Here is a 21,647-nt window from a genome sequence, read left to right on the forward strand (position 1 = left end):
TGGGGTTCTTATCTGATTTTTTTAAAAGCCAGTAAGATTTTTTAAACTTGTAACTTAAAAAAAATGAAAACAAAATATAGACAGTTGTGTTTTTATATACTGGGAATGAACAATACAATCTGTAAGAAACCCAAGGAACAATTCCATTCACAAATGTATCAAAAGAATATGTAAAAATAAATTTAGCAAAGGAGGCAAAAGACAGGTGCACTGAAAACTACAAGACTGCTGAAAGAAATTAAATAAGAAATAAATGGGAAGATACCTGTGTTCATGAATTAGAAGACTAATATTATTAAGATGGCAAGACTACTAAAAATCATCTATAGATTCAATGAAATCCCTATCAAAATTTTAAAAACCTTTTTTTGCGTAAGTGGAAAACCTGATTGTTAAATTCACATGAAAGTGCAGGGAGCTCTGAATAGTCAATGCAACACCGAAAAACAACAAAGGACTCACAGTTCCCAACTGCCAGCTAACTACAAAGCCAGAGTAATCAAAATAGTGTAGTTCTGGCATAAGGATAAACATACATACTAATGGAACAGAATTAAGAGTACAGAAATAAATCCTCACATATACAACCATTTGATTTTTAAAATGGGTACAAAGATAGTTTGTTCAATGGGGAAAAAACAGTCTTTTCAATAAATGGTGCTCAGACAACTAGATATCCACATACAGAAGATTGAAGTTGGGCTCCTATCTCATGTTATATGAAAAATTAAATCAAAATGGATTAATATACTAAATATAACAGACTAAAGCACACAATTCTTAGAAGGAAACATAGGGGTAAATCTCCCTGACTTTGCATTAAGCAGCAATGAATTCCTACATATGATACCAAAAGCATGAGCAACAAAAGAAAAAAATAGATCCCTTGTTCTTCATCAAAATGAAATTTGTACACCAAGGAACATTATGGAGAAAGTGAAAAGGCAAACTAAAGAGTGGGAGAAAATATTTGCAAACGATGTATCTCACAAAGGTCTGGTATCATGTCTAGAATATATAAAGAACTCTTCAACTCAACAACAAAAAGACAACCCAATTTAAAAAATGGGCAAAGAATTTGAAAAGACATTTCACCGAAGAAGATAGGGCCCATAAGCAGACAAAAAGATTGATCAACATCATTAGTCATTATGGAAATGCAAATGAAATCACAATAAAATACTTTATATTCATAAGGAAGGCTGTGATAAAGTAAAAGAAAGGACAAATAACAAGTTTTGTCAAGGATGTGGGAAATTTGGAACCTTTGTGCACTGATGTTGGGAATGTAAACAGTTTGGCAGTTTCTCAAAAAAGTTAAATAGAAATATCATATGAATTAAATAGCAATTCTATCTCTAGGTATATGTTTAAAAGAATTGTAAACAGGGACTCAAATACTTACATGTCCATGTTCACAACCATATTATTCACAATAATCAAAAGGTGGAAAAGACCCAAATGTCCACCGATGGATGAATGGGTAAACAAACTGTGGCGTGTCTGTACCACAGACTATTATTATTCAGCCATATGCTACATGCATGAACCTTGCAAACATGCCAGAAAATGAAATGTGAAAGAAGCCAAATACAGAAGGTCACATACCATATGACTCCATTCATATGAGATATCCAGAATCAGTAGGTTCACAGAGCAGAAAGATTAGTGGTTGCCAGAAGCTGAGGGAAGAGGGAGCAGGAGTTCCTGCTCAGTGGGTACAGGGTTTTGGGGTAATGAAAGTGCTTTGGAACTAGATAAAGGTGGCAGCTGTAGGATACTGTGAATGTACTAAATGCCGTTGAAGTGTTTATTTTTAAATTGCTTACCTTTATGCTGCGTGAATTTCATCTCACTGAGGATGAACACAATTAAAAGGAAATAATATGAGACCAAAACACCAACCCCTCACTGGGTTACTTAACCATGGAATAGTGAGACAGAGGTACCAGTGTGGGCAGGCATTTTCTGCATTCAGATGCCTAAGAATACTCTGGTGGGATAAAGAACTGTCACCAGGGACTCTAAATAAGCTCTGGCTCCAGGGCAGCAAAATGATCGACTGTCTGAGAAATAGTCCAGGGTAAGGGCTGAGAGGACACCCAGTCCTGGCTGTCTTCAGTCCCTCCATCCACATTTAATCTACAGGAATAGACACCCAAAGAAGTCCCACACCCTCCATTACCAACGGGGAAACACCCATGGCTGCTTCCATGACCCTGCTTACAGGACCCTGGGAAGGGACTTAACTGATGTGGTATAAAAGCTGTTTGTTACCATTTTACCAGCCTCTAGCCTCTAGAAATGAACATTCTCCTATTCTCTCAGCACAAATCTGCTCATGGGCCATCCATCCAGAAGCACACCCTAAAGTGCTGCAGGATCCTTTGCAGTTTATTCTTCAGTTCTGGTTTGCTTTTTTATGGTTAAGTCAGGGGGGTGGGGTGTGCCCACAAAAGTGGTAAGTCTCCTCTTCCCAGTACTGTCATGCCAATAGAAATTCACGCCAGGGAAGGCACTATCCTTAGAGCCACTTATTTTCTGGGTCACACACATTAACTCTTGGTTCATCCTTCTCCAAAAAGGTACAACTGCCTTTTAATCTAAGCTATTTGCTTTGGCCATTTCAGTGTGACTATTAGGAAACAGGTGGACTTCAAATCAAAAGGCAGGTTTCCAAAACTTCTTAAATCAAACTGTTCCTGTAATAAGAAAAGATGACATGAAGAACTTATATGTCTTTGTTAATCCTCTTGATTAACAGGACATTGTCAATACAAAGTGGGTAACCCAAAAAAATTTCTTTTCTATGTTAGATGAAGCTGGAATAAGAAGGACCAGGAATTTTAATTTTTCAGTTTTTAATGTTGGCTTTTTTCAAAATTCTCCTAATTTTAAGTGCCATTATTAAGCATTACTACTTGTATTTTAAAAATTCTAGAAACTAACAATTCAAACACTGTTCAGTATTTTTGAGTACTCAAAAATATCTATACTTGTAGATCTGAGTTTAATGGAATAAAAGAATGGTCATGAATTCTCTACTTCACTGGGTCTGAAGACATTTTATAAAACATAAATGATCTCAAGCTTATCAACAATTTAAAAGTCTAAAGAGTTTCTGCTTCATTTTAATCCTTGGCAGGGCTGGTTCCCATCAGTTCCTCAAGGGTTCTTGAAATGAGAACTCTGTGTTAAGGTAGAGGATTTAGGGATTTACAAAGTCAAAAAGAAATCATAACTCCTACATTTTTAATCATCCATCCTCCTGGTGTATGATTTACCCCGTAATTCCCACAAGAAAATGAAGAAAGTTTTGAGGAACGAGTTATTCTCAATGTAAATCTTCAGTCAGCCTCTGTCAATCATGTTAGCCTTTTCCCCTGGTTAGCCTTCCTCCACCTTCTGCCTGAAAACTACACTACAATTTAATTGCTTTGTGACTTCACATTTTATTAAGAGGCAGAAAAACATAAAGAGCTAAAACAAGGAGATCAGCCCATTGCCGTAAATTGTCCCCTTAAGCAATGAAACTCACCTCTCTAGTGTAATAAGGTGGGCACTGTGAAAACCCCAACAAGTGCAATTCTCCCTAAGTCCAGAGCCCCCATCACTTACAGAAACCCTCACAGTTCTCTGGACTGCAGTGCCATAGATCAGGGGCAGCCAACTGTATGCTTCTAATGCCCCTGTGAAGGGCACAGCTCAGGGAGTCACTCTGCTCTCCCCCCTACTCCCCCCTACTCCACCCCACATTCATCTTCCATTCTCATGGAACCAAAAAAAAAAAAAAAAGAGAGCATGATGAGAGACAAAGTTGTTAAATATTTTATAACCTGACAGCACCCCATCTGCCATCCTGTTTCCCCAGAAATCAAACTACTTGTCATATAATACAATGAAAACATTTTCACTAAATGTGCGCCCTCATGAATTAGAATTTCTCCTTTCCCACTCAACTGTCTTCCCTCTTAAGTCCCTATCCTTCCTCTGTAGTGAAACAGAAATCTTTACCAGATTGTACCACATTCCAGAATGTGCCTGAGCCCCTGCCCTCTGGAAGATTACATCCAGTGATTTGCGCAAACTAAGCAGAGCCTGGTGTTTAAAGCCCTGGGAAAATAACAGTTAGTAATTTCTCTTAGATGCTGCCAGCCAGAAAACAAAGGCTTAAGTGTTTCAAAAGCCGATTGATGTGTATAAGAAAGTGATTTCATGGCATTGTTCAGAAAAAGAAATCAAGAGCCAATTATTTTTCTATATACATGCTTTATGGTTTGATTATATGACAACAGATATGTTTTATTTTTGTCATTAGTTTCAATTTTAAAAGTTAAAATATGGAAAAGAATGACCAGTATTTCCAAACCAAAAATTAGAATACATGGCCTGCCAAGCCCTCATTTAAATGCAGGAGGCAGTTAAAGAAAAGTAATTTGGTCATTGGAATGTTGTAGTTTCCAGGTTTCAATAGTTTTTTTTACAAATAGGAGTCAGAATATCTAAAACAAGATTGCCTAAAATATCTAGCCAGCTTAGTGACATTAGCTAATGAACAAATGGAACAAGTCCCTAAATTGGTAACATTATGCCTTTTTTCCTCATGGAAGGTAAGTCACAGGAGCTGACCCCAGGAGCGTCTTCATGGGTACTAGGCCAGCAAACACATGAAGACTTTGGCTCAAGTCGATGAACAGTTTCTGCATTTACCTTTTGCAAAAAGGACAGAAAAACAAACAAAAGAAACAAAAACAGTGCCAGAGTCCCTAAGGACTATAATTTGGGTTGGAGCTTTCTTTAAACAAATTACAAAAATTGCATTTGGCTGCGTATTTGGGAAAAAAAATAACTTTCATTCATATTTCAATTCATACTTTAAACTAAGTTTCATGCAGATGAAATACTTAAAAATGTGAAACAAAATCATAAAACCACAATAATAAAATGTAGGTGAATTTGTGTGCAATCTTATGCTTGGAGATGGTGATACTCATTCATTCATTCTACAAATATTCTATGCTAAGCACCAGAGACCTAGCTGTGGACCACACAGACAAAGCCCCTAGTCCCTGTGGAGTTATAGACCACAGGGGGGAAACAGAAAAAAGTAAATAAAAGTAATTACATATTGGTAAGTGCTCAGAGGGGAAAAACACAGGATATGAATGAGATAGAGAATACCGGAGGGAATGACTCATGTTGGACAGGACGGCACTCTCTGGGGCACAAGGTAAGCTGAAGCCTGGAAGATGACAGAGGTACCAGTTAACCACTGATGGGCTCTTCTGTGTACAGAGGGGTCATCTGAGAGCTTTGCATACATTAACCCACTTAAGCCTCCCAGCAACAGAGAGAAGTACTATTGATGATGAGGAAGAGGAAAAGTAACTTGCCCAAGGACATAGGCCTAGTGAAAGGGGAAGCCTGTTCCAGAGCTCTCTCAGAACTGCCTGTGAACAAGGAGTAAGCCACAGAAATGTGTGTGGCCACGTGTGTGTGTGTGCATATGTGTGTGCGTGTGTGTGGATGCATACACATGCACAGCACATGTTCCAAATAAAGGAACAGCGCCTGCAGAATCCCAGGACCAGGAGAGAGGGTGGCATGTTTCGGGAATTGAATGGAGGCCAGGGGAGCTGGAACGCAGTGTTCAAGAAACAATGACAGCAGGAAAAGCCCATTCACACCGGCCCTCATAGTCAATGTACATTGATTGCTTTTAATTGTAAGCAAAATATCTAAGAAAAAAATCTGAATCATAAAATTAAAATGCTGACTTGCTAAACTGTCTAGTAAAGGAGGTCATAGGCAGGAGACTCAGTGAAGAGTAGAGTTGAATCGGAAAATGCTATGGGAGACGTTTAGCATGGGCGTTTGGAAGCGTCAGCTAGTCTAACTCATTTTACAGACTAAGGAACCATCTACCATCCCCCACTTCACTTACCCATTGCCTGACTATCAGCACAGCTAACAAAGGTTTCTAGAACCAAAAAAGAACTATTGCTTCTTGTTTCTCTACTTATTAGAAAACCCTGCACCCCCAACTGGAGGGTGTAAATGTGGTCACTGCAGTAGTAAAGTTCTGAGCGAGGGGATCTCAGGACTGCAGACGGCCTGACAGCCACCCCACACAAGGGCTACTATAAATAGTTCCCCTCTCTCAAATCCAAAACCCCAAACCCACCACTCCAAATCTCAACAAATATTTTCTTCTTTCTGTGTTCAGGAGTTATATTCAGGCCCTAAGTTTGAGTCCGTTTAAATATTCCTTTCTACCACAAAGCACCTGAGTCTCTATCCTCCATTTCTTCCCTCCCTCCTTTCTCCCCCGCACCAAGATGAAGCCCCCTCCCTCATCTCCTCAGCAACCCTGTGGGCCCTGCACTCTCCCTAGGTTCCCCACCTTTTTATGATCTCTCTTCTACAGCTTCCTTCCCCCATCCCCCCAACTGGGTCCCTGCCTCCCTTTCAATTATGTCCATTTCCTTATTCCAACTCTGCTGCCTTCGCCCAGGAGACATCTCATTTGCTACTCCATTTCCCAGTACATCTGTAGAGCTGGGTATCTACACCTGCCCCTCCTCAGCTTAGCACTATGTCAGCAAGCACCGAGGGCAAGGGCCTACAGTCAGAGGCTTAGCGTACACGCCCAGCTCTGCCACTGACCACTTCCATGGCCTGAAGTGGCCCAGTCACTTCATTCCCCCAAGTCAATTTCCTCCTCTGTAAAACGAGGTTAATAATAGCTGTTTCGGAGAGACTGAGATTCTGGCCGCTTGGGGAAAGCAGGGATCCATATCCAGCTGCTATGGGACAAAGAAAGGGCAGGTGGTCTGACAGACTTCCTAACAAGGATGCCCTTAGCAGGAGGGCTGCTAAAGGGGCAAGGATTGCACAGAGCATACTGCTCAGGAGAAAGGACAGGTAGACAAAATTGTCCAGGTGCACTCTGCCCAGCAGGTTGAGAGCTTTCACGATTTTCAGGTGCTCCAGCTCTCTGGCTGGCTACACAGCAGCTCCAGGGAACCCTCCGTGATAGGCAGCCTACTGTGCCTTTCACCCAGCCAGCCCCACCTGGCTTGCAAACCAGCAAACCCTACCCTGGTGTTAGGCCAGCCAGAGGGAAGATCTGTCTACAGTAACTGCAAACGCAAGGCATAGAGGCTTATGCCTCTGTGCTTGGCCCACTGGTTCAGGCAGTGGAGACAGGCATAGTGGCTGGGAAGCAGAAAAAAGCTCGTTCCTACCCCCCCCACCCCGCCCGACACCAATACCAGTCCCCTGTGACCCCCGACATTGCTCCATTGGCTGAGCATTTCCAAAGAGTAGAGCTTCTGGACACTAGAGGGCGCCATATACAAATATGAAACACCAAAGGAACCTGGTTCAGAGTAAAATTAATATAACTCCTGAGAAAGATGGCATGGACCTCATGACTCTTCCTGAAAGGGAGTTCAAAATAAAAATCACTAACATGCTAACAGAGGTACAGAAAGATATTCAAGAACACAGAAATGAATTCCAGTCAGAGAGCCAATCATTGAAGACCACAATGGAGGGGATTAAAAGCAGATTGGATACGGTGAAGATGATAAATGAAATAGAAACTAGACAAGAGGAATAAAAAGAGGCTGAGGCACAGGGAGAAAAAAGGATCTCTATGAATGAAAGAATATTGAGAGAACTGTGTGACCAATCCAAATGGAACAATATTCGCATTATGGGTACCAGAAGAAGAAGAAGAGAGAAAGGGATAGAAAGTGTCTTTGTATATGCACATAAATGAGCACTATGCCATCATTTAAAATGATGTTATAGAAAAAAAGAAATAAGCACTTTGTTAAGGGAAGGAAGTATGTAAAAAAAGCCCAGTATGGGCTTTGGTATCAAATTGGTTCAACTCCTGAGTGGGTTTACCAGCTGTGTGAGCATGGGCAAGTCATTTAATTTCTATGAGCCTCAATTTTCTTATGTTTGTATGAGGAGAAGAAAAGTCACAATTTACAGGGTTCTGAGAATTAATAAATTAATGTATGTAAAGGGCTTGGTACAGAGCCTGGCATAGAACAAGCATGTGATAAATGTTACTCATTTGCAACAATCCAGCAAATCAACACACACATATCATTAGATATTTGTAATACAAATAATATTAAAACAAATATTACAAATAATGCAGAAGTTTAACACTGCTTGTCTCTGCAAGTGGAATAACAAATTTCTTTTCTTTTGAATTCTCTGTATTTGTATACTTTCTTTACCTGAACAAAGCCAGCAGTATATTAATATTTAAGTATCTCCATTTTTTCCCCAATGGCCTTAATAATACTCCTCTTAATCTATTAAGTTTCTCTAGTGTAATCTACTCTATACATATTGGGTTTATGGAAATAGGGGACTTCTACTGATTTAATCTGAAGAGTAATACATTTTCCCTTTTATTCTTCAGAGTCAGTCAGCTTGCTCATATTTCATCCCATAAAAGTCTTTTCTGCAGTCTTATACATTTGCAGATTAAGAGCCCTCTGAAGGGATTACTAGAGCATAAAAGGTAGGAGGAAAAAATGGACTCAATTCTCTGAAAAGCAAAGTTAAAGGCGGCAAACAGGACAACTTCATGATAGTTATACGGAAAAAAGTATACCTTACCTAAATCATGTAAGGCCAGAAATTACTGCAATAAATATATCAACTCCATGGACAATTTCCTAGTGTGGTCAAAAGATGGAAGTAATTCAATAATTGGTCAGCAGTCCATCCAGTACTGTGACAATCACTCTGAAAGAAAAAAAGAATCTCGTTGAGGGAAATGTTATGGAGCAATACTCCTTTCTAGGCTGGAGACCATAGAAGAGGGGAATAAATTACCAGAGACAGCTATGGAGTGCAGAAACCAAAGCACAGTCAACCCATGTCCCTGTCAGGCACAGAAGGGGCAGGCCAGTGTAAGAGGGAATCTAGGATACCAGGCAAACGGGAGTTACCCTGTGCGTTAGATAAAGCTAGTCGTTTGCTCTAGGGGTATCTCAGCACCACTTTAAAGGAAAGGGCTGGTTCCCCACAGCCTTTCCCCTTCAACTCCATTACTGTTCTCTGTGTTTTTGTCAATACATTCATAAGTCAGTTCATGAAACCCATCAATTTTTAATTTTGATATCTCTTGTCATTTCAGAATCAAACTGCTCCATAGTGGTCTTTCTCTTAAAATTAGCTCCAGGAAAGGTTTTCTCTGTAAATGACAGTTCCCTGGGATTAACAGCTCGACATTATTTTTAAGTCATCCCTCTCCATCATCTTCCCACACTGAGATGGGTCTGCTGTCACCTTCTCTTGAACCTCTACTGCTCTCTGCTCGTACATTCCTATGCCCCCACTACACCAAATTCTCTGGTGCCCTACGACAGCAGCCTCTGCAGACCACCTGTCCACTCTCTCTTGCACAGCAACTGCTTTCATCTTAGTATCTGTGTAACCTTGAACAGTTCCCTGTCTCCTGGGTCTCTGTTTTCTTGACTATAAAATGAAGAACTGATTTCAATGTTCTTCATCCCCACTGTGCTTTGAAGTCAGACATTCCTGGGCTTGAATACTGGTGCAGGCACTCTGAGAAACTTAGACTGAGCTATGTTTCCTCAAAACTCAGTTTGCTGAATTTAAAATGAGAATTCTGACATTTAGCCTAACATTGCTGCAAGAATAACAACTGTGAGATCTTGCACCTGAAACACAGAAGATGATCAAAAGAATCAGTTACCTCCACCCTTATAGGATACCTCCAACTCTAAAGTTTTCTGGTTTTCTAATTTCCAAATCCAGCATTCTCTCCCATCTATATCCATGGTGGTGGTAATGTTCTCTTCCATCAAATGTAAACTCCTCTGCTGACTTTCAGGTTATTCTACTTTATCTTATTGTCTTCCAGTTTCCAACAAAACACTTCAGTCCTGGTCAGATAAGTCTTGTCATGTTCCAAAGGACACACACTCTTACACCCTGTCTTTACACCTATCATTCCCCAAGCAAAACATAGCTTTTCTTATTCCCCCTGTCAAGGTCCAGCTTGAGTCCTTGGCCTGAGCAATGCCTACCTTCCAGACAACATAAATAACCATCACACGGGTTCTTAATGCTATTGTTCACTGTTTCGTGTTTACTGAGCTTAGTTGTCCAGCTTGAAAGGGACTATTCTGATGGTTTTAAGTCACTTTCACCTCACAGTGGACCACAGTAGGGTTTTTACAAACCTGATGTTGTTTGCATGAGCTCTGCAAATGGCTTTTGAAATTTATAAGCCTCTGTGCCTTGAGTGATGATTCTTTTATTAACTCCAATATTTTTATTTGTGTGGAGAGGCTCACACAAGGAGCTTATTCTATCAAAGAGCAGATCATTCAAACAATCTAGGGGGGACTTCTCATGGAGCCAGGAGTTCTTAAGTACATCCAATGTCTGTAGACTTTGTGTCAGAGTGAACATGTTCTGATTTCAAAAACCACTTTTGACCGAATCCCCTACAGTAGCAGGGATGACTCACAGTGGGGAAAGATGACTGGCTGCTGGGCTTTTCCCTCAAGAAAGGTGGTCATTGAAGATCCAGAACTCAGTGAGGGTTCTAAGGGGGAACGAGCAGAAAACCCAGTGAAGGAACAAGGGAGATAGAGTAAGAGCTGATGGAGACACAAAGGGACTGGTTACAGGAGAGCATGACTCTGAGGGTGGAGAGGCAGACTACCCCCAGAAAGTCAGCGACGCCAAAGGTTGGGCATGGGATTAACAAGATGTCACTGGATTCAACAATTAGTAAGGGGGTCATTGGTGACCCCTGAAGATGGCTTTTGGTAGGACTGGCATGGACTGCAGACTGTAGGGGATTGATGAAAAACAAGGACAAATGGAGACAAGCAGAGAATACCCTGTCAAGAACTGTAGTTATTGGCCAAAAGGTTTGTGCTGGTCATTTTTCTACCTTGAAGTTTACCCGACCCATCAGCTCCCACCCCTTTGCTCTCTCACTCCTTTGCTCCTGCCTCTCCACAGACACAGAGCTTGACTATGAAACGGACAGACTGCAAACACTTCCATCCTCCCTCTCCCAACACCACCTTTGAACACCTGGTTTTGGTTCCCTAAGAAACCTTACAGAACTATTCAACAACTGTACACTATCATGTCTGAACATCTAAGCTGTGTTTTCCTGATTTAGGTAAATGACACTCATTCATTTAACAGAGGAAAACAGACTCAGACACTAAAATGTGTCAGATCAGCAGAACAAAGTACACATTCAGTTAGATACTTTATGACCACCTTTGTGTAACCTGTGTGATTTATGCTGAATTGCTAAAAAGGTAACTTTAAACATTGTTTTCCCTGCAAACTAGTGCTTTTCTTTACTGTAAGTTTTAAAAAATCAAATACGAATAAAGAAAAAAGTTGTAGTACTACCAGCATGTTTTGATTCTACTTCCACCTTGGTATGCAAGCATAGCATATTTATAAACATGATACACAAATGTGTATGCATATACAATTTTTTTTTATCGAAAGTGAATCATATGGCAGCATTTAAAACCTGCTTTCCCCATTTATTCTGATGGAAGCGTTGTGTCACTTAATAGTCTCCTATACCTTTAATGTCTGTACAATAATCAATTTTAATATCTAATATCAAATGTAATAAATTCTCTTGAAGTATTTAAGTCACTTCCAATTTTTGGTTATACAGATAATGCTGAGATGAGTATCCTCAAATGCATCACTAATTATTTCCTAGGGATAACATTAGGGGTCAAATGTATGGAAACTACATGGATTTGATATTGTTGGTAACTTGCCCTACAGAATGACTGACCCAGTCTGTGCTCCAGTGGTCTATGAGTGGTAACATGAGTGGTATACTTATCCATGCTTCCTCTAAAACTGGGTAGGAGTATTTTTTTTAATTGTCCTGTTCTGTAGATTTAAAAAGTTCACTTCCATTAGCATATCTGAGGTTGAGCATTTTTAGCTTTTTTGCTCTTCTTGTGTATGTCCTTTATTTTTCTGCTAGACTGTTCATCTTATTCATTGGTAGTACCTCTTCATCTATCAAGGGCATTAGTTAACTTGATACCCTAATAATGAAGAGAGGATGGTATAGTAACTAAGAACCTCTGGCTGCAAGGAATAAAACCAATTCAAGCTTATTAGGGCCAGAGGGGATCCTTATATAAGGATCCTAAGAGGTATAAGGATATCCTTAAGGATACCTCTGTACCCTTGTATAAGGGTACATGAACTTTGTTCTACATGTTGCAAGTGGTTTCCCTCAATTTTTATTTTATCTCTAAAATGGGAACACTAGTACTTCCCTGATCTGTTTTAAGGGTTAAGGAAAAAGCAGGAAAATTCATGAGTGGAAGTAATCACTGTTAAAAAATTGCTGTCTCTTACTAAGGAGCCTCATTCTTTCCATCCTTACAATGAGCCTATTTAATTAGGCAGGTTTCATTTTCCTTGATAGATAAAATGTAATAGGCATCTACAGTTAGTGAAGTTATAATTTGTTATGCGACAAATAATCTCAGTATTGATCCTAAAAAAGATATAACAGTATTACTCCCAGCTGTGTTTTTAGTAACATTTCTTTCTTAATGGTAATCCCAGGGACTACTCCAATCTCTCTGCCAACAGTAAACCAGGTTACCAGTTTCTGTATCATCCGTTCTTTTAAGTTTTGCATTAGTAATCTCTCTTCTCATTCTGTGACCTTACTATTTAGTGCCATTCTGGTAAACAAATCAATATTTCTGTTTAGGAACCAAAGCTACTTATCCATCACTATGGACTCAACCCCTCTTCTGTCCCCACCCCAGAGGTACTTTACTTTGCAACATTTCAAGTACTCTTAAAGGTTCTTCAGCATTTTCCCTTTAGTAAAATGACGTCTATGGTAACAGTATACACCTGAACCTATGCTTTTGCTAGGGGTGAAGCAGCGCCGTGCTGCATAAATATTTAATGTACAGCTTGTACTGAAATTCTAGATGATGAGGTAGTCACAGATCCTCCATCAAATGCTACTTGCCCAAGACAGCATATTTTGATTAATGTTCTGTGCAAGCTTTGCATCTTCTATAGGGGTCTCCTTGATTTAATCCTAGATATATCCCCCCAAAGGTTTTTACTTTTTCACTCGTTAGTTGTGCTGCGGGCAAGACAGCACCTAAAATAATGGCAAAGGATGGTAGCTGATTGCTGAGACTGGCTGCATTCACAATTAGCTCGTCACTGAGAATCCTGAGGGTGAAAGTACACAGTGTGTGTGAGGCAAGCAGCTGAGATTCTTTGCAGGAATAGTAACAGAACTAAATCATCCATTGTCAGAAAAGGGAAAACGAAACCTCTCCCCATATTTTTATGAATTCACTGAAGATTTATAGAAAACGCTTAGGAATTTGAAAGCTTCTTTTCTGGCATAAACAACTTTGCAGACTGGCCTTGGAAACAGCCAACCAACAACAAATGCCTCTATTTTGTTTGGGGGGAGGACAGCCCACAGACCAGTAGTCATGAAGAAGAGCAGGCAATGCTCCCAGCTGGGATCTGACCACGGGCGGCCACTGCTGGCTGGCTGCAGAGGAGGCAGAGCCCACGGCACTGCCCGGCTGCAGCAAGCACCAGCACAGTGCCGGACTCCGCCGCAGGAGGCTTTCTCAGCCTGTTTTCTCTCTGGACTTCCCTCATTCACAAGGGTAGAGGGCTTTGGCTTCCCTGCTGCAGGGAGGCTGTGCTCAGGCTTTCCCAAAGAGAAAAGGGCTTGAGATGAGAGCAATAACCCCCAGACTGACAGAAGATTCTTGGAGGAGGGAGAGGGTGAGAACTGAAGCAACAGAGGCCACACCTGCTCCTGGGACACCCTCTCAGACATGCCGGAACCCCAAGGGAATGGCAAGATGCTGAGCTTGGACTCCTCCTGTGACGAAGTGTCCTCCCAGCCTCAGATACAGCCAGGAGCACCAGGGACCAGTGGGAACAGATGACCCAGGGGGCCTTCCTGACCCCCTGACCTGCAGTGAGGAGCTGGAACTTTGGCACAACCTTGGGAGGGTAGTGTGGGAAGGAGACCTAAGGTTAACTAGGGTTAACCTTGGTTAACCTAACAGAGGTTAACCTTTCTACTACCCCAGTGGAGAAGCCGAATTCATTTAGAAAAATACAGTTTTTTGCCCCCCCTGCATTTGTGGACTAAGATTCATCCCCAATTCATATTAACAACAGAATAAGCTAATGAACTAATGAAAGAACAGTTATTTTCGAGTAACCTAGAAAATGTTCCGACAAGGTTATTTCACTTCACTGGTTTCCATCAGGGGACCAGAATGTTATTCAGAATAAAGAATGCTTTTAGAAAAGAGACTCATGACATTTTTGTATCATGCAGGCATTTCACCAAGAACTTCAGCCTAGCTCTTTACCACTATTTAAAGTGTCTGCACTGGCAGAGACAGGTGTCACTGGAGGCATTAGCTGCCGACAGCCATGAGGCCTCAAGGGGTGGGAAATTCATTACATGACCCTGACTCACAATCTGGCCCAAGGTTTTCAGGTCCAACATCTGAATTTTCTTTGGCGCCAAAGATGATTCCTCCCCCCAGAGTGTGGGGTTAATGGGTAACCCACAGCGACATGTTACAGGTATGCACAGGGGAATGCTTTTGTCCCCTCTACGCGAACTACTCCCTTCTCTGGAATTTTCTGACCCAGCAGGGGTCAGAGGCAGACCTCCCGTTCTGCCTCCCAGTGCACACTCCTCACCCAGACTTGGCTCACGGGACCACAGAAAGACATCACACCCAAGCTGGGCAGGACGCTTCTCTCCTAGGCTTTGAAGGTGGCTGAGGAGCTGCTCCAGATGCAGGTGGACCTGTGACATGGCCCTGAGGCCACAAGGCAGTCAGAGGTGGTCTGCAGGAAGGTGAGGGGAGGCTGACAGCAGCAGGCATGACACACAGTCCTTCAGTTCCCTGGGCTTTCCTGTCTGTGGTTCTCAGCGTCCTCTGCAGACCTGGCTTCAGGGCTTCAGTATCTGGAGAAAACCCTCAAGCTGCCTTTGTTTCTCACAGCCACATTCCCAGATGAGTACCACCCTCTCCCTGGTTCTACGGGATCAAGCAGGGCTGTGCTGCACACGCACGGAATCCGACCAGCAGGAAGAGGACACAACAGGTGTGGAGAGGGAAGGAGCGAGGTGCCCTCTGGGCCCTCCACTGGCACGTCTCCCAGGGACCAGGCCTCCCCTGCCCATCTCCACCTCAGTGCTGCTTGGTGTTCTCCTTTAGTGACATTTCATATGTATCTATGTTCAGACCAGCATCTAGTCCATTTCTCCCATTTTCAGTTGCAGACATTTTATTAAACGAAGACACAGCAGGAAATCTCCAGGAGTTCCGAGTACTCAGATCCCAGTGCCCACCCCTTGCATAGGTTTATCACCAGAAAGACGGAATTTTTAGCATAGCCTGGGGCCTGCATTTCAGCAAAAAGTTAAATATTATACCGAGGTGGGAGAAAATACCTAGAGTAATACCAGTTTTCTCACAGAAGGGGTAGGGTCTGGAATAATCTGTCCTATAAAGATCCAAGTACAATTTCTGTATATGGTAAAGAACAGTCCAATTAGGTGATTGGTAATTTATTTTCAGTTGTCATACTTGATTTTTCCTTAAAAACTGGCTTTGATGTTGTAACAATGTATAAATCTGGGTGTTTACAAATCTATGTATATATTCTTTAAAAAAAAAAAGCAGTGAGATATGTTCTTAAACTGTATATACTGTCCCAGGAGAAAAAAAAATTAAAGTAGATGTAAATTTCCCCTGCTATCCAAAAGTTCACTTTATACCACTTTGTTTTCACAAAAGACCTGCAGTAGCACCTGTTTTCACCAACTGACAGAAATGGGAAGAGGATTTCTTCTTTTTTGAAATGGTAATTGCTTCTTTGCCTTACTCCATTTTGGCCTGTGAAAGGTTTCATAGAACACTCTACTTTGGGATAGTGGGTAAAAACCTGTATATTTAATTTTTAAAATTCTGAAGAGAGGATCAAGAAAGAAACTTTTATAATATGAACCAGTCAGAAATGAAATAGTTAACTGGCCATGTAAGCCATACTGTTAATAAACACAGTTTCTTACACTCTATGGCTTGGCAAAGTCCAAAAATAGAAGTCACACTTGTGGGAGTGCATGAGAAACAAGGGGCACTCAGCCGTCCAAGCCATACGCCTTCCTAGTTATCTAGATGGAGAGAGTAGGAAGAGTATTTCCATTTAAAGCAAAGAATACAAAAGGTGATGTGCTTTTTTTAATGGTCAGAGCAGAGGGTGCTATCCTCTGATGGGGATACCACTTGGCTCAGATCTGCCCTTGACACCATAGCCCCGGGACAGAAGGCTCTACACCCGCCAGTGTTTTTCTCTCTCCTCTCCTGGTTCTCCGTGGAAGAAGTGACCTCATCTGGGGATGAGGTGGCAGGAGGCCTCCCCGCTTGGCCTGAGTGAGGGAAGGCCGTGCAAGCAGGTAAGGACCAGCAGTCAGGGCTCTCTACCAGAGGCTCTGAAAGCTGCCATACTAAGCTTCAATGTGCTCTCATCCCCAAAGTTTAAATGGGAAACATTTTTACTTTCCCAGAAAATTACAATAAAAGTTTCCATTAAACAATCAAACCTTTACTCCTCATGCCTAAAACCAGTTGTTCTCAAATATTAGCATAGATCAAAATCACCCTGGGGACTCATTAAGGCCCAGATTGCTAGGCCCACTCTCAGAGTTCCTGATGCAGAAGGTCTGGGGTCGGGCCTCACAGTGTGCATTTCTAATAAATTCCCAGTCGCTGCTGCTGGGGTTGGGGAAGGGGAGGAGCACCGTTTGAGAAAAGCTGCCTTAAACAGAGAAGTGAGCTCTCTAGGAGATGGTAAGATCTGTGATAATAATATGGATATTCATTCCACAGACGTTCACCAAGCACCTTACCTTAGGTAGAGGGCATCCAATGCTGTAAAGGACGGCAGAGTTCCTCATCCCTTCTCATACATGCCTGAAGTAAAATTACCGTTCCAGGAAGAAGCATCAAGTTTATTAAGAAACTCCCTGTATCTCCAACACAAGCTGCATGCCCTGATCGATGCATAGCCCCCAAAGTGAAATGGAATCTCAACTCCCAGCGATTATCAAAGACCCAAAGCAAATGGCCAAGACTGCTCTTGAGACTAAGATTATGACTAGAAAATGATGAAGTACCCATGAGGCACAAGGGGCATACTAACGGCACACACATGACCAAATCCAGGAGACCTCAAGGAAAGCCAGGCACAGCACCTGGCATGGAGAGGCAACCTGGGGATGAGCAGCTCCTCTTCTGCTCCCTTACCTATCTTCTCTGTACCTTGAGAAGTCAGGTTCTGGGGCCCTATTAGGGTGCCATGCTGGGGCCTCCAAGGAGGCTGCTCCTCTGCATCCTACCCTGCCTGCACCCGGACCCTGGGGGTGCATCACCTCAGCAACCTTGAGCATTTGAACTATATCAATAATTACAGGAAGATTATATTAAGCAAGGGGTTCTCAAACTTTAATATGCATCACAAGTAAATGGAGGGCTTTTTAAAAACACAAACTACTAGATTCATATCTCCAGTGTTTAACTTAATAGGTCTGGGGTAAGGTCTAAAAACTTAAATTTCTAACAAGTTCTCAGATGATGCAAATGTTGCTGGTCCAAGGACCATACTTTGAGAATCACTACTTCAGGTTATTCCGTGCAATTAACGAAAACACTGTCTTCTCTATTCTCTAATTATTTGATTACATAAAACAGAAATCTCTTTTGTAATGGACTAAGAATGTGGCTCTTGTCACTGACTGTGTGACTTATCTCAGGCAGGTACTGTACTTCCTCTGTGCTCTAACTTTCCATACATAGAGACGACCCACCTCTAGAGTTGAAGGTTATTACTCTGTGATTTTAAAGAAGTTACCAAGTGGAAGCTGCTGCCTTGTCTTCTAGATCGCTGTAGACTGCTTAAACTGAAATAATGTGTAATATTTAAGACAAGTGCCTGATACTCCTCCTTCACTACACAAGATGGGAGAAATCTTTATCTCTGAAAAACATAAAGCCTAGCAAATGTAAGCCTTTTCAAAACTCAGAATAGTCTGAGAAGATGCTTGTAATTCTTCCTCATGAAAACAAAATGACTTGAATCAAGTTCATTGTGTGTGTAAAGACAAAGCAAGTACTCACAGGTGTCAATTTTAAATATATATACACTTAAAAAAGAGTATACTGTCAATCAAGAATTACAAAATATAAAGGCTTTGTCCCTGTGGAGAATAGGGTGGTATGGGAGCTCATTTCAGTATTAACAATCAAATAAATGCCAGACTTCTCTCTCTGGAAGAAAAAGCCGGTTTTCCCAGATTGCCCCAGTCAACTGGGTCACACAGTAAATATTTTACATGCCAAGGAAATGTTCTCCCAATCCTCACTAATTATCAGTGCCCTGAGGCTGGTATTTCAGCACAAACAGAGCTGGCGCCCTGCCCACTCACCATCCTACTGATCCTTACCTTTATGGAATGTTACAGGCACAGAACCTCTGCCACCTTTCCCAAGAGATGGGTAGGTCTGAGGTGGGCCTTTCAAGTATTTGCAGCCCAAGGGCTATATGAGATGATAGTAGGCATGCATCAGTGATTCCTACTTCTGCAGGACAGGATGACTCCTTCCACTCTAGACACACCCAGGTGACCTGCAAACACCCTGGAAGCAGACAGCAGCAGTGGAGGGGCACAGCCTATTACTCCCCTCGGCCTGGCCCCTGTGAGCAGCACCAGGCCTCCTGATCTGCGCTCTAATTAAGCTATCTGCAATTACAAAATCAAGAGGTGCATTGTTCATCTGCAGTTAACCCAGTGTACTATTAAACATTTTTCAAGTGTGTACGTGTCTCCGTTACTTTGTAACGTAGAAGGCGGACCTTCCTCCATCAGTCACTCTTAACCACAAGGAGGTAATTGCTCTGTTTTTTTTTTTCACTCAGGATTTTTAAAGCAGACATTTTAGGGGAGAAGGATGAGTTAAAGAACACTATCAACCAGTTTAACATTTTCTTTAAAATAAAAACAGCTCAATGCCTTTGACTTCTATAATCCCTACTCTTCCCACCTTGCTTTCTCACTGATAATGACTTATGTTACTTCTGGGCTTAAAAACAAAAGGTTCTGATTTTTATTCATTAGACACATTTAGAGATGAGAAAAGCAGCAACTTTAATTTATTGATCTACATTCACAAATTACCTTTCATGCTTTGACTGTAAGGACTGTCCTTTACCAAAGGTAAAGGCAGGAACTCATTTAGGACATTAAGACAGCGCCTGACCTGATGGTGCAGCATATATCATGAATTCTCAGACCCTCTTCCCCTTTCCAGTAATTAAAATTTATACCAGCTCAAAAATTTCTCTCAAAACATGCTAGAAAGAAAAGATAATTTCCCACTGAGCCTAACCTTTACTATATCGGGACCTATTTTAGGGTAACGTTTGACAAGATTACAAAGGATGAGAAAGCAAGTCCTAGCAAGATCTGCCATTTGATACTTCACCTTGTTCTAGCCCAGAAATCTGATTTGTTCTGAAATCAAAATTTCAGAAATTTTCTAATATAAAGACAGAAACATCATTCTTCCAGAAATAGCCATTGTCATCTCATCAGTTAAAATGTTCCAATGCAAAGGATTCCCACTGCCATATTAAAAATTCCTGCTTGATTTGTGACAAAGGAGCCAAAACTATATAATAGGAAAATATATAAGATATGTAAGAGTCTCTTCAATAAGTGGTGTTGGGGGAACTGGACAGCCACGTGCAAAAGAATGAAAGGCGACCCCTATCTTACACCATACACAAAAGTAAACTCAAAATGGATTATTAAACACCAAATCTAAGACCTGAAGCCATATAATTCCTGGAAGGAAACACAGGTGGTAAGCTCCTTGACATAGGTCTTGGTGATGTTTTTTTAATCTGACACCAAAAGCAAAGGCAACATAAGCAAAAATATATAAGTGGAACTACGTCAAACTGAAAAACATCTGCACAGCACAAGAACCCATCAACAAAATGAAGAGGTAACCTACTGAATGAGAGAATATATTTGCAAATGATGTATCTGATAAGGGGCTAAAATCCAAAATATATAAAGAACTCATAAAACTCAATACCAACAAAATAAATGTATAAAATAGGAAGATCTGAATAGACATTTTTCCAAAGAAGACATACAGATGGCCAACAGGTACATGAAACGATGCTCCACATCACAGTGAGGTATCACCTCATACCTGCCAGAATGGCTATTATTAAAAATACAAAAAATAACAAATCATGGGTGAGAATGTAGTGGAAGGGAACCCTTGTTTGCACTGTTAGTGGGAAGGTAAACTGGTGAAGCCTCTATGGGAAACAGTATGGAGGTTCCTCAAAAAATTGAAAACAGAAATACCATATAAGCAGGCAACTTAACTTCTGAGTATTTATCTAAGGAAAACAAAAACATCAATTCAAATAGATATATGCACCCCCTTGTTCATTGCAGCATTGCTTATAATAGCCAAGATATGGAAACAACCTAAGTGTCTATTGATGGATGAACAGATAACGAAATTGCCTTTTAAACAAAAGTAATTGCCTTTAATTTTTCTGATGTAAGTGCCTGGGGACTAGACATCTTCACTGTTTTCTTGGTAAAATGTGTTCTGTTTTAAAAATATTTCTTGATTTAAAAGTGAAGCATGCCTATTTCCTTACCTATTAAAACAAAAACAGCAACCTGTCTTGTTCAACAACATGTGATCTCATTTCCTAAATGTCAACAAGCAATACATTCCTAAGGTTCTAAATTTTATATTTTTCCCATGTAGGTGCTTGTAATTTTCATTTAACAAGGTTTCTAATATTAGAACAATTCCATTAACGTGTGTTACCAAAGGAACACTATGTAATGCCTGCATTACCACAACCTCTAGCAATTGTCAGCAGTCCTATGGGACACTTTTCTCTGGCTCTGGCGTATACATAGCTGTATCAAGTGTCACTGTTTGCCTTGGCGATAATGCCTTTTCTATGGAGAAGACACATGACACCACCCTATCACACAAACACCCCACAGCTGAGATGGTCTGGGATGGCTCATGCAGCTGGCTGGAGGAGCACTAGAACCATCCGTCCCATCCCTAGGGTCCCCATCTACTGGGAAACAGGCATCACACACCACCACAGGAGTGGCCATTGCTCACATTTAAAAAAAAACAATTTGGCAAAATGTATCAAGAGTCTTTAGAGTGGTTATAGTTATGATATACACACACACACACGTTTATAATTTTTAACCCAATCACTTCATTTCTAATAATATACATTAAAGAAATGATGTTTAAAAAAAATCCCACAGATTTAGGCACAAATACATTCATTGTTCCATTATTATAACAGCAAAATGTCAGAAACTTATTTTATTACTAAGCTATTATGCAGACATTTTACATGTTCATGAAGTCTTATGAAGAACTAAGCCAATGAGTATTAAAGAACAATTAAATTCACAT

At 41.0% G+C, this 21,647-nt stretch overlaps 1 protein-coding gene across 1 annotated transcript in view; it reads right to left on the reverse strand.

Annotated features, from left to right (window-relative positions):
• The window catches only part of KANK1 (KN motif and ankyrin repeat domains 1), a 179,434-nt gene that overhangs the window by 108,693 nt on the left and 49,094 nt on the right, over nt 1–21,647 (reverse strand). The window contains exon 2 of the mRNA XM_036991128.2: nt 8,650–8,778. The gene's annotated coding sequence lies outside the window, so the exon portion shown is untranslated. The remainder of the gene's footprint in view (nt 1–8,649; nt 8,779–21,647) is intronic.

This window comes from Manis javanica, chromosome 2 (assembly GCF_040802235.1).
Source record: "Manis javanica isolate MJ-LG chromosome 2, MJ_LKY, whole genome shotgun sequence".
Taxonomy (NCBI): Eukaryota; Metazoa; Chordata; class Mammalia; order Pholidota; family Manidae; genus Manis; species Manis javanica.